The sequence below is a fragment of the Haliaeetus albicilla genome, chromosome 9 (assembly GCF_947461875.1).
Source record: "Haliaeetus albicilla chromosome 9, bHalAlb1.1, whole genome shotgun sequence".
In the NCBI taxonomy this organism is placed as follows: Eukaryota; Metazoa; Chordata; class Aves; order Accipitriformes; family Accipitridae; genus Haliaeetus; species Haliaeetus albicilla.
The window spans coordinates 43453321-43467390 of record NC_091491.1 but is presented as its reverse complement, the minus strand read 5'-3'; the positions used below and the strand labels follow the sequence as shown (position 1 = coordinate 43467390).

Here is a 14070-nt window from a genome sequence, read left to right as displayed (position 1 = left end):
TCACGTGTTGCCATTTGCAGCTTTTTGACCCCTTGAGGATGCCTGTCCTGGCCAGCACAGCAGCTGGGCTCTGTGCCGGCATCCACCCATCCCGCCCAGTGCCACGCTGCCCATCCTGCTCTGCCCTGCTCCGCAGGTGCCGGCGGAGCAGGGGAGCATGGGAGCATGGGAGAAGTGGTGATGCGGGAAGGGTATGAGAAAACAAGGTACAGTTCACATCACGTGTGATTTTTAGCCCAACACCTCTCTTCAGCAGTTCTGTGGTGCTTTTGGGTAGGAAACAAAAACGATTTGCAATGAAGCATGCAGTTATAATTATTGCCTATCAAGGTGAACACAGGCATGTTGCTCTTCATACTGAGCCTTTTGGGGACCCAGAGGAGAAGGTGCTATTGAGTTTGAACTGCCACAGGAGCAGAGACTCAGCAGATGCTGTGCCTGGAGCCGGCTGTGCATGTAGCCACACTCGGGCCGGGAGTTTGGGAATGTCAGCGCAGCAGTACCCGTGAAGCACCAGCACTATTTCCTTTTCCCAGGCAAAGCAAAGCAGAGCCCAGCTCTCCTGCCCCTCAGGAGCAGCTCCCAGCTGAGCAAGGCTGTGCCGCTGCTGCCTTCCACCATGCGCCCGTGGCACTCACTGCTCCGACCCTCCAGCTGCCCTCTGCTCCCGGGGTCCTGCTCCCTCCGTGCCGGTGGCACGCATCCGTCCTCCCGGTGTGCTCTGGGAACAAGGAGGGAGTCTGAGCCTCTGACCTGATCAGCAACAGGCCTGCTCCCTCCCGCATCCACACCACCCGATGCCATAGCCCTGCCCCGCAGCCCTGCCCGCAGCCCTGCCCGCAGCCCTGCCCGCAGCGCCCTGCCTGCTTGGGCTGCTCCTTCGGGGGGATGTGAACCCTCGCTTCTCTTTGGGTGGAAAAGAGGTTTTCATCGGGGTCTCCCACGTCCTGGGTGGCAGCTCCGATCTCCAGACTAGCACAGAAAGGGGCAGCAGCTGCTCCCAATGCGCCGAAGAGCAAAGTGCGAGCACGTGTCAGTGATTTTGAGGGGGGAAAAAGGGAGAGAAGACAGTGCCAGCCGGTGAGGGTGGGCAGCTGGTGCCGACCTCGGCTGAGCCCTTCTCTGCGTGCTGGCTGCTCCGGCCCTGCTCGAGGGAGCTGCCTGTGCCGGGCTCGCAATGCGGTGTTCCCCGCTCTGCTCCACCAAGGCCACGCGGCCGAGGTTTTCCCTGGCTCCAGCCCTGCAGGGACCTGTATTTTTCGGGGTTCCTGCTCTCTGTGGCTGTTTGCACTGCACAGGACACCCTAGCCAAACTTTACTCCCATTCAAATGACAAGCCCCCCCCTTAATGCACAGCAACTCCAAACGTTAGGTTTGAAACAGATGAGTGCAGCAGTCAGGCAGGTATTTATTGGTTTGAGAAGCAGGGAGGGAGAGTCAGACCCGGAGGGCAGTGCTTGCAAACCCCCCCCCCCCCGGCTGGTGACTCGCACTGACATGTGTGGAAGAGGAGGATGAAGAGGGATTGCTCTTCCTTCCTCTCCAGCCCAGGCTTCAAGCCGGTCTCTGCTGGCGAACAGCGTGCGCAGGGCTTAGCTGGGTGCAGGTGACAGTGCTCCCTGGGCCAGCAAACACGATGTGAACACAGCTGCAGGCAGCGAGGTGGAGTGTTGAACTTCAGCACTGGATATACAATTATTACGGGATTTGTGTTTTGTGGTTACATGGGATTTGTGCTGCTGGGTGAGGAAGCTGGGCAGTGCTGCACTCTGCCTCCAGCAAAGTCTGCGGCCGGCTCTGCTCTCATACCAACTGAAAATCCTCTCTCCTATACTGACGTAAATCCTCCAACTAACAGCTCAGGTAAAAAAATACAGCATTTATTCATGTACCTGGTGGCTGTGACCAACAGCTAGACCCACGAGGAAAGAGGTTCCAGTTCACGAGGGGTTCGGAGATAGGGTTGCAGGCTTGCCTGGTGTGGGGGTGATAAAGAAGAAGAATTGCTTTTAAAGCTGGTGGTTGCTCACTTACTTCAGAAAGAATTTTGGTCCCACACCACAATTTACACCAAATCCTTACCTGTTATTCAGTTAAAAACAAAACAGCGTCAGACATATCAATAAAGTGGCATTAGGCCATAATCTCCAGTGCTTAGAACACTCCCAGGACTCAGTACGTGCAATTTGGGGTAACTCAGTGAAAGCCAGTGGAGGCATGCATGAAAAGCGGTGGCAGTGCTCCTGTGAATGAGACAAAGCTCTGTGTGTGTCACATCCTCACGTGAGCATTTACTTTCATGACAGGAAAGGGGAGCCTCTCCTAAATCCCCTTGTCAGCTCCGTGATCTGCAACTGTGTCCGTCCCTTTGCTTTGGCTACTCTCAACTGTGATCTTGCCTTAGTGGTTGGAAAGTTTCAAGTACATAAACGCGACACTTATGAAGGTAAACAGACAAGGGCTCACCTCTTTGGATGTTCTCCAGTTTGAATGTTCAACATATTTTTTTTGTTTGACAGACTGCTTACATACCCCACCAGAAGGCTAAACCTGTTTGTTAATCTGACTCTTTTTGTCACCTTGTTTGGCTAAGAGAACTGATTTTAAAATAGACAAGACTGTAAACAGGAGTAGCAAACGGTGCTTGAAACCTCCCGATGGGTTGCTGAGCCTCAATGTTCCCATTGTTCCAGCCTGTGAGGAAGCAGTGGCTGGAATTACGGCTGCATGTGTCAGACAGGACCTTCCCAGCTTCAAACCCTCCGGGCTGCGGGAGACTTTTGTTTGCAAATGTAAAACCTCAGCCTGCATTTGGCCTTCCTGCTCCCTTCACTAGATAACCCTGTTTAGGGCAATTTGCTTAACTTTGTTCTGAGCGGTCAGCAGTCCCGTCTGCTAAGGAGGGATCCTGAGGGGATTAGTGTTAGCACAGAGGCTTTGCAATAGACCTTCAAACACGATACACAGATGGAGCTTAGCTTGACACTAACAAACCACTAAAATGACCCGTACATTTGAATAAAATGTTTATAAGATTTTAAGTATTCTCATACCTTTAATACCCTGCATGAGTGATCCTCATTTCCAGGGCACTGTGAAGAAACAAGCCAAAAGGCCTTCGGGAGGGAAGGACGGGGCTGGCTCACCCACCTCATGGCAAGCAGCAGCAGCTCCTCAATCCACCTCGGAAATCTTTCTCCTTCTGTGCCAGCCCGCGTCCAGAGGAAAAAGACTGAAAACACAGGGGAAACCACTGTAAATTCCCATGACTCTCTGATGGGGGTAAAGGATTATTTAAGATTTCAAGGAATATTGACACTTTTTTATTAAGATGGTGCAAGGAATTTTAAATTGTCTTCTGCACAGGCTCTCAGCTGCCCTCTCGAGACACTGACTTGATTTTGGCTGAAATCACTGTATCCAGTTGTATATGGACTTGCTGTGCAGCCCCTTAAGTGTTTGTGACCAAACAGAGGCTGATCAGCACAGAATTTGCCCCCATGCAAGAAAACCAAAGTAAAGCTGGGCTGGATTTGTAAGCCATTCACTGAAGTTAATGAGAGTCTTTTTCCAGTAAAATAAAATTTAGCTCCACGTGATTGAGCAATCCCAGAAATGCAAAGATGGTGCAAAACCAAACTCTTCTCAAGGGTAGATTGCTAATGTGCTTATTGCAGTGCTAATGCTAGAAATATGAAATTAAGTAGGGTCTGTGGCCGTATCTATATTTCTGACTTATTCCCATAGCCAAATCAAAGTCTGAAATTTATTGTCACCCAGCCCTTCGCAGGCTGAGGTTAAAGTAACTGCGCTGACTCTAGTTCATGCAGCTTACATGAATCAGGTTCTGCAAGCATCGGTCATCAGGCAACCCCCTGCTTCGTCCCTTGGACATGTGAAGTGCGTAAGTTTGTTTTCTGGAAACCTTCCTTCACCTTCACTCTTCTCTGGCGGTAGATCTTTGAGCTGGAAGGTCTCCAAACAATTTAAATAATTGCTTTTCTAATTATCTTCCCCATGGGAGATGAGGGATGCTGGCTAGGGACAGTGCCCCACTTTAAGTATGATCACTGCTTGGGGAAGGTGACAAAAATAACCTGCCCTTCTCTCCCGAGCACTCCCACCAGAAGAGACCTGTTACCTGCAGGGCCAGGGGACATTTCAGCCTGAGTATTCTGCTGGGACGAGCAGTCACAGAAAAGCCATCATGTAAACAGCTGATGGGTCTGGTTTTTTCCTATATACCATCAGCTATAAGCCTTGCTTAAGCACAAAGCTTGGCACGCAGATACTATAACAGCAGAGAAAAAAGACAAAGAGCAGTTCAGTTAGGCTGGAGGTGTTTCAAACACTGTGTTTCCCCCGGGATTCAGAGCAGCTCAGTACCGGTGGCCTCTTGCCATATCACCCCATCAGCTCCCTGTGGAACCGCACCATGCCCCGGTGCCTGCACAAGCACCAAACTCACACATCTCTGACTCCTTATCCCAAAAGCATTAACTCAAAGGTGCTTAAATAGACACTTAATGATGAAATTTCAGTCCATTTAGACTGGCTTAGTCAGTGCACTCTCATTTTTTATCCCGTAGACATGTCTACATGAATTTAGCACCACATTAAAATATGAGCTTTCAGATTTCTCAGCATCTGTCACAATTATTTATTAAGCGTGAGATCCAGCACCGCGCCGAGGACCACGTTCAGCCCACAGTGACTGATTAAGCTCCCTGCGCCTGACTCCCACTCGCTTCATTCTCTGCCTTGATAATGTGAAAATGCTGCCACACTGAGATCAGTGGAGCAGCAGGTTTTATTAATACCCAAAGAACTTTTATAAATGGTAGCTGTTAATTAGTTTTAAGAGCCTTGCTTATTTTTTTGTGTGACTTAATCCACAAACAGCACGTGGAGAGCTAAAAATGCTCATTTGTCTCCAGGCGAAACGTGGCTAAGTTGTAAGAAAAGCTGGTTGGTACTGCTCTGCTAGCACTCGTTAATGCCTCCTCCTGACAGCCTCCCTCCTCCGTGCAAAGAAGGAGCTGAACCGAGCCAAAGACCTTCATTCTCTGAGAACTGTTTGCACCACAGCAGTTCTACAGCTCCGGCTTCGCATAGATATCTACACGTAGCAGGTCAGTGAAAATTGGGTTTCTTTGCTTTTCCCTCCCCTGGAAGGGGTGGCTTTGTTGTTCAAAGGTGAGTTTCACCTTTGATAGGGAAATTTTAAGATAGGTTTCTTCTTGCTGATACAGACACTGATGTCTGCTCTTCTCCCAGGTGGGAAAGCGGGGCTGCATCCCTGCATCCCACTCCTGGGCAGCAGTGGGGCTCCCCAGCCCTTGTCTGGCCCCTGGGGCTCCATCACTCAGGGACCACACACCACAGACACCCCCTCCCCACTTCACCGGTGGTTAAATGCTCAGGTCCATGCCCTGCAGATGAATTTACAGGGCTGGGTACTTCGGGGTGCTGGTTCCCCAAGCACCACGACAGCATCTTCAACAGCAGGGCTCAGGTACCACTGGGATTCGTGGTCGTTCTGCTGCCGCTGCTCCCAGCCTTCACCCGCCCCAGGGAGAGGACTGCGCTCTCCCAGCTGTGCCGCGTCACTGGTTTTTCTGTGCGATATTTGCACCATCCCGGAGCCGAAATCTCACCGAGTCTAGACTTGATGTTTTGCCCTTCATCAAACCTCAGGCATTTAACAAGCCCATGAAAACTGTAGAGAAAAAAAGTTTTTAAAGGGAATTAAGTATAGATGAAATGTAAATAACAAGTCAGGAATGAACTTCCATACATAAAGAGTCAGAACTGTCGAGAAGTACAAGCCCCACACCGCTGTTAAACCAAAGCTGCACCTGAGGTGAAAGGCCAGAGCTTTTATCCACTTAGTTACCAAGCCTCTGGTTTGAAGCACAAGTATAAACCCATCTGCTCAGCAGGCAGCACACAAGAATCGAATCAATTAGCGCCATGTTACGTGACTTTGGCACCAATATGCATTTGGAGGAAATCATCTGCATTTATTACTTGCTTAAGAAAATAATACTACCTCTAGCTTATTTTCCTAATAATTATTTTTTCAGTTTGCTTCTGTAATAATTAATCAAAGCACTGCCTTCATAATGAAGTGCAAAAATGTCCCACCCATTTATCTATCCTAGAGCAGCAAAATGGCATTTGCTGTCTTAAGCAGGAAATGAGCAATTAAAAGGCAACAGGATGTTATTTTTTATTTCCCTCTCTCCTCTAGAATAATAAGCATATCAGAGTGCATGTGCTGCGTGTGTTGATTACTTGGACGATTTGAGGCAAATACTCCTTAAACACAATGGCAATAGATGTGTCCATTACAATTTGAAAAAATCCATTAGCTTTTCAAAATAACTAGGTTTATATCTCTTCCAGAGCACAGTGTAAGCAAAAAGCTTTTAAACTAATCAATAAGAAGAAAAATAAATTAATTTTCCTAGACCGCTTCAACATGAAGGGGTGCAACAGTGCAAATACATACAATTGATCATTTAGCTAGGCTAAAGCTAACAGTTGTTAATACATAGTGTTCATCGTATTAATTCCAATCTATTCAAGATTCCTGTCAAAAACACTAAGTGGAAAAGACTAAAATCATTTGGCTTGTAAAGGACTTTGGCACAATGGAGGTTGTCTGCAATAAAAATAACAAGCACTTGGCAGTGCCTTTTGAAGGATGCGTGTATAATTCAGGGAGTAAACGTCAAGAAAAAAGACACAGCCCAAAGAGTAGTTTTCCACTGCATCAGTGTTATCTTGCCTTACACATGTTTGGGGGTTCGTAGAGCTCTCTCGCACCAAGGGCCATCCCTGCCGCCGCTTTCGGTGAAGCTGAGACACGGGCAGGTGTGCCTGTGCTGAGTAGTCCTGACCCTTGGGGTGCCACGGAGCATCCCGGGGTGGGGGCATCCCATGGGCATCCCTTCCCCATGGCCACAGCCTGAGCCAGGACGCAAGAAATGCCCAGGGCAAACGTGGTGGAGATTGAGAGCCACCAACCGTTACTAGATAACCGAAACTGGAGTGCAGCCAGACAGAATAAATACATCTCAACGTACGGGCACGTGAGGCTTGACTGCGTATGGGTTTCAGTGAAATCAGACTGACAGCACTGTGTTTGCACAGTAACTCTGCTTTGACCAGGATCTACAGACACCCCCATACTTCAACCCTCAGGTGAAGACATTAGCTGTCGTAGGGCAGGGGAGCACCCGCCGGGCTGCTGAGGGGCTGTTGTAATTAATCCTTGCCAGGCTGCCCCTCTGCCAGCGTGCTCTGAGTCTGAATTTTGCAAACAACCGGTCTCACATCCCTCTGTGTCCACTGCTCCCCAAAGCGTCCTCAAACACCTGAGCGAACAGGACTTTCAGAGACTTTGGACAGTGCAAACCTGTGCAAGAGGCACGGCCGCTGGACCGCAGACTTACCTTAGGATCTTTAAGGCCTGCCCAGCCCACAGAAGTGAAAAGGAGCAGGAGGGAGAAAGAGATCAAAGTCTGAGGAAGAAAGAGTGCATGTACACTAATGGACTTGGCCTTGCCCTTGAAAAGCCCAACTTTATTGCGAATCAACACTGAAAAAAGAATATATGCACAAATTCCGAGTGGAAAAGTGAGGTTTTAGTGAAGTAGCTTACTCCTATGTCATCAAATACAAATACCTAGGTTCATCCCTGTTAACTTTTTGCACCCCCAGAGAGCAATTCTGTCTGAGATGTCATTCTTCTCGCCGGAGCTCCATCTGCCTGAAGCTCGTTCTTTCTTGCCATCAGTTGAGTAGCGAGGGACTCTGGCAATCTGGCTTCTAACATAAACGTCTTCCGTAAGTGTGTAAAAGGGATGAATCCCGGTGTAAATTCATGTCTGCAGAGTTGTGCACCCACAGACTCATATTTACGTTGCCCATGGCTAGATTTGACCTAGCTCCAGTGAGCAAGCGGAGCAGCCACGTGGCTGTGCTTGTGCCACACTGAGAAAGGGGCATAGTTTTGGTGCAACACCTCTGATGCACATAGCTTGGCTTCTGGATTGGATGTACGCTACCAGCCTAGAGCACAGCCAGAGTAAGCTTGGGTCTGTCTTCACCAAGTTAGCAAAGATGAATCCTTCAGTTCTCCCGCAGAGATGGATGGCATGCTGAGGGTGGGTTGTAGTTCCTTTGGTCATCCTCCACTGCTGCCTGTTCATCATTTGATGGCTGGTTGCTACCTAACATAGTGCATGTAACTCTCCAAGCACATATGGAATAATGCTCCACACATACAGACCAGGTTTATCTAGGCACCTTTTCTTTCCATTCAGTGTACGTGTTTTATGTATACTACATATATACTACTTCTATACTATGTTATATACTACAGCCACCTACAACATCAACGGAAATGCAGAGAGACCTGTATCAGATCCACAGCCCACACAAATACCTACCTTGCATCGTCCCAGCAATATCCTGGTATACCCCATGTGGCAGGGAAGGTTTCCCTGTCCCGGATCCCGTGCCACGGCTTTTGGCACGCCGTGGCACCAGCTCACAAGGCAGCAGCCGTGCAACGCAGGGGCTGAGCTGCCTCCCCTCCGCTGTGTGTTCCTCCCGCTCTCCCGGCGTGGCTCCGACGTGCCCTGCTAACTAAGCCACAGAAAGCGTTTTTGCGAGATAAACGGGGACACTTGCACGGACAGGCCAGCTGTGCTCTTGAGCAAAGTGTTGAGCGAGTCCAGCTGGAGAAGGGCGGCCAGAGCCCTGGAGCCAGCGCTTCGCCCCCCCTCCTCTCTGCACAGCACAGGCTGCGGTAGGGTAGGTCAGATGGAGATCTGCGCTCATTTTCTAACCGCTCATCTTAGGTCAGCCTTTTATTCACTTTAGCAAGGAATAGAATTTAAAGCGATTAGATTGCATAATTTATGCTATCGGAAAGCATTAACATAAGCACTAACAACTAACATATTCACAATCTTCAATAGATCATTGGTAAGAACTATATGAATAAAATTACAGCTTTGCACAGAGCAAGTGATTTTATCTGCATTTGTTCTAACTGCTGGGCCTTGAACATAAACAGTTGAAAGGCATCCATATCCTGTTTTACCAGTAGTGAAACAATATTCAAATGTCAGTCCAAGCATTAATTAATAGATGTTCATGGTATGTAACAAATCAAACTACTTTTCAGCTAGATTTTGGGCACCAGTTCTGTTGTTTCTGCTTTGGCTACAGTAGCTGAAAATCTCTCTGTCTCTCATTTGTGTCCCTAACCAAAACAATTAGCCTGCTCTTCGCTCAGCCTGAACTGCAGCCGTGCTTAATGATGAGGAGGGAGGGGAGAAAAGCCTGTCAAACAGGATTATTCATGAAAAAAATAGCTAAGTGGATTTAAAATTGCAACCTGTCACTGCCTTCTGCAAGTCATTTAGGAAGAGCTGGAAACTAGCATAACGATTTTATCAGGAACAGAAAACCTAGGAAAGAAGGAAAAAGGGGACTTGTGGGAGGAGATAGACGGACCTGGCTGTGGGCAGAAGTGGTGGTGGTGTGTTCAGGTCACAGCAGTCCTGACAAATGGGGGGGATGAGAATGATGCCTGTAATTCCCAGAAACAGAATAGCAAAAGACATAGAGAATACAGATTTTTATATGTATTTTTAATACGGAATATATATATTATATTAAGTATAGAATTATATGTAATATGTATTCCATATAGAAATATAAAATCTATAATGTATTTATAATACATATTTAATATATGTATCTGTAAATATATAATACCCTACTATATATTTTTATATACATATATATGCACATATATACAACTTCCTTAAACTCAGTTGTTCCTAGGATTGTTCCTATGACAGCAGAAATAATGATGCTTCATTCCTCTTTGCCTCCTTCCTTTCCACCCCAAAGACCACTTGCAGGCAGGTTTAGGAGATTTCAGGAATCTCATGAAATAACTAACTGAAGATAAATACAATTTAATTCTCCAGTGTTCAGCTCCTTCCATAGCCTCTTAAAATCCAAAAACCTCTTGTAGCTGCCCCAGGAAGAGAAGGCCGTTTGTGGGTCAGGAATTTTGCCCCCATCCAAGGCTGTGTCTAGAAGAACTTCAGTGAGTGCTGTCCCTCTCCCGTACTGGGGAGATGGCATTCCATAACTACTGATGCCATTCTCCAACTACTGTGAGTCCTAGACACTAATTTAAAATAAGTTAGAATATTTTTAAAATCCTTAGGGTGTCTTAAAATATGCATGATGGGGAAAAAATAATGCTAGGACAGAAAGAATATGGACATATTGGCGGTTACGTGCTGGACAGGAAAATAAAGTGAGGACTCCTGTTGTTTCCAAAGATCAGATGAAAATGGTGACTAACTGCGAAGGCCCACGTCTTACATTCTCCTTCCATAAACTCTTCAAAAGAAAGAAATTGTGACAACACCGATGCTCTTACAGAATACAGGTAGAATATCTTTATCCTGGCCAATGCGGTTATGAACTTCTATCTTCTGAAATTTACAAGCTTCAGGCAATTTGAAAGCTTTCCCTCTTGGCCATAGCAAGGCTTTCTTGCCCTAAATGAGAAGAAAAAGATGCTATCCTTCCATATCAAAAGTAATAAAAATCCTATTAGAAAATGGGAATGACTATACCTACCGTTCAGAGACAGAAGATGTGAAAATCTCTTAGCTTGTTGAAGATACTCCTAGATTAGAATTAAAGAACAGTATGGACAAGCTCTACAAAACCACAGTTCAAGCATGACACAGGTCTCATAGCTAGACTGTGGATGGATAAAATTTCAAAGTCTTTAATCACAAATCAGCATGACTCAGGCTGATTTGTAAGGCAGGGCAGATGCAGGATGCTCCCGCACGGTCTGGTAACTCACCGTTCAGCAGAGATGTGTCCCCTCTTCCATGTCTAAAGAGCAGGTTTCGGTAGCTCCAGACACTGCTGACCAGGGCAGGAATCCCCGTGGGGCTCCTGCTGGGCTAGAGGCACTGCAGGAGCAAAAAAGTTCTCTTCCTCCTCTGTGCAGTCACTTAAAAGGTTCTGTTTATTTAATGGTGTGACCCAGCAATGAGAACATGAACCGGGAACAGAAACGAGAACATGAGCAAACCCAATGATTAAATGCCAATGCTTATTAGCCTGTGTTCTTCTACCCCCTGCATGGAGATCTGGAGGAGAAAGCCCGGATCTCTCCACCGAAGCCCACTGACATAAACAGGGTTTAGCCACATATATCAGATTACAGGATACGGGTCCTGAATGAGTCTTGAACCAATGATCTAATCCCATTACCAATCCTGTGAGTCATTCAGCTCCACCAGGAGCATTTAAAGTATTTTGTATTTAATAAAAACACACAGGAAAGGCATAGTGTGTTTGTAATACACTCTCATTACCTCTGCAGATGTACTGATAGCGGAAAGAAGTCTTACAAGTCTCAGACCTCTCTTGCTCAAACTGGAGTTATAAGAAAAGCACAAACAGCTTAAGCTGTTGGTCTTCCACTAGACTGGGTTCTAACTTTGAATTCTCTCCAGGCAAATTTGTGCTGAGAGTTGGGGTTTCACTCAAGCAGTAGTATCTGACCAGACTTCCTCGTAGCTTTGAGAGATCTACAGGGGATCTGCCCCAAAGAAGCATAAAACAGGAAAGCAAAAGAGAAGATACATTCTTCAGGAAATAACTAGCACCAGGAGTTCTCGGGTATGGTTTTACAGCTCTCTGAGTGAAATCTCATGGATTTTGTCCAAAAGAATGGATGAGGAGAGCCCATTCTGTTACTCTGTGTACTGCAGTAATTTCTTCCTTGAGCTCAAACTGTCATCTGATGAGCAAACATCCCAGAGCATTGCAACCGAGTCTCTTGAGAAACTCAGTACAGAGAAAAAAAGGCAATTTAAAGAAGTATTTCGTTATTTGAGTGGATACTAACACTATTTCATAAAATAACAGCAGAAAGAAACTTTCTGCTCTTAGAAATTTCTGGATGAATCTGTTTTAGACACTATTAGGCAATTATTTTACTACAATCACCTGTTTTTTCACTGGTAACGGCTGTGCTAAGGCTATGCTCCGTAACGGCCCTCCACGGCCATTTTCCTGCCTCTTCCCTTGACAGGCATTTCGAAGATACTTTTGTTCAGCAGCTGAAGTTCCAGCTCTATTCAGGCTGCTGTCCGCGCTGTGCCGTTGGTGCTGACAGCAGACCTGAGCGTTGCCCTCCGTTCTATAAGGGGTGTCGGGGCAGCACAAGGCAGAGACACCCCAGCTCGTCCCAGCCGGCAGCAGCACAGTGTTTTGCTGGCCACGCTACCCAGCTTGCCGTGTCCTGCACAGAGGCACGACGCTGCCGGGACAGTATTCCCTCCAAACTCAAGCCTGCCTAGAGCTCATTCAAGTATTTTACACAGCACCATGGAAACTCGCTTCTTGCTAGTCTCAGCCATTTATCTGCTTTTATTCTGCATGTGCAAAGAGCGCAGTATTAGGCCCTAACAACTCATCAAAAGTAGGAAAGAAAAACAGAACCAGAAGCTATAAGCATTGTCTCACTTCGAACGTCAGAAAAAATTACTATCAGCAGTTTGAATGTTGTAGGACCGCGCAAGCACCGATGTACCTATCACATCTCCCCGTGCCTTCGTTCTGAACAAGGCTGGCTGTGCTCAGGGCAGGGCAGGACCAGCTCTTGTTTCACTATTCGACTGAAAGTGGTCACTTTGACTTTTTGTTCTGTACTGCGAGCTAAGTGGACAGTGTGTCCTCTGTTCTCTGAAACGGTTCCTTTGTCATTAACCAAATTCAAATGTATGCCTCGGCTGCTCTCTTAAATTCTCACCCATGAACTATGAAGCAGCAGTGGTTATCTGCTGAATTAAGCAGTTCAACTAAAAGAATTACATATATTGTTTCCAGTCAATGGACACTATGAATAGATTTTATGTAAAATTACTGGGAATGCATAAGCCATTTTGCCAAATGTTATGGAATTTCTTATCCCAAGCCCTGCGTGAAACGTAATTTATGTTCAGATACTGACAACTGAATCATACTCGGCATTTATATAGTGCTTTACATATGCAAACTACCATAAAACATTAATTAAGCAATAGATTTCCTAATGCTGAAAAAGTACACTTACACCAGGCTCGGTGTGTTAAATGTTTAAATACTGTCAATGCTTAAATACTATTTACAGAATTTCATTGTACTATGAGTTCAGTTATTGGCATAGCTGCAACATTCAATGGCTTTTTACATACGGTAAGTAGGAGTAGGAACGGTGGTTTGGTCTTTATCTGCACTAAACTTTACTGTGAAATTTTACTTTTGCTACCAATATGTTATTTTAAAAATGAAGTAACTGTAGTAAGAACACAGCCTGTCTATTTGCAGACTTGTGGTACATCTACAATAAAGAGATAAGACTACCATTTATTGGGGTTTTTTTAATGTTCCAGATGAGTTTTACTCCTTTTTCACAATCTTTTCTTTCATATTTGTAGACGTGCAAAGGCAAAGCTTTGAGAAACCCTCTTCACCCTCAAACCACCACCCACAATCCCCAGGTAATGACCACGTTGTTTGTGCCACTGCTACCTCCTGACTAAGAGGCAAATCAGCCGATTATGGGCTGCGTGTGGGCTCCGAGGCTTACAAGAGTAAGTGTGGGGGCTTGACCCTGGCTGGATGCCGGGTGCCCACCAAAGCCGCTCTGTCACTCCCCTCCTCAGCTGGGAGAGAAAATGTAACAAAAGGCTCATGGGTCAAGATAAGGACAGGGAGAGATCACTCAGCAATTACCATCATGGGCAAAACAGACTCGACTTGGGGAAAATTAGTTCAATTTGTTACCAATGAAATCAGAGCAGGATAATGAGAAATAAAACCAAATCTTAAAACACCTTCCCCCCACCCCTCCCTTCTTCCTGGGCACAGCTTCACTTCCGAATTCTCTACCCCCCCCACCCCGGCCAGCAGCAAAGGGGGATGGGGAATGGGGGTTACGATCAGTTCATCACACATTGT

At 46.5% G+C, this 14070-nt stretch overlaps 1 long non-coding RNA gene across 2 annotated transcripts; it reads right to left on the bottom strand.

Annotated features, from left to right (window-relative positions):
* Nucleotides 1-918: 918 nt before the first annotated feature.
* LOC138686921 (uncharacterized) lies at nucleotides 919-13770 on the bottom strand. 2 transcript variants are annotated; one of them, XR_011326266.1, is made up of 5 exons: nucleotides 10684-13770; nucleotides 10481-10601; nucleotides 9535-9610; nucleotides 8460-8658; nucleotides 919-5719 (listed from the first exon to the last, which is right to left on the bottom strand). It is a non-coding gene; the product is annotated as an uncharacterized lncRNA (long non-coding RNA). The 2 variants fall into 2 exon arrangements; XR_011326265.1 differs by having other exon boundaries at nucleotides 10481-13770.
* Nucleotides 13771-14070: the final 300 nt, after the last annotated feature.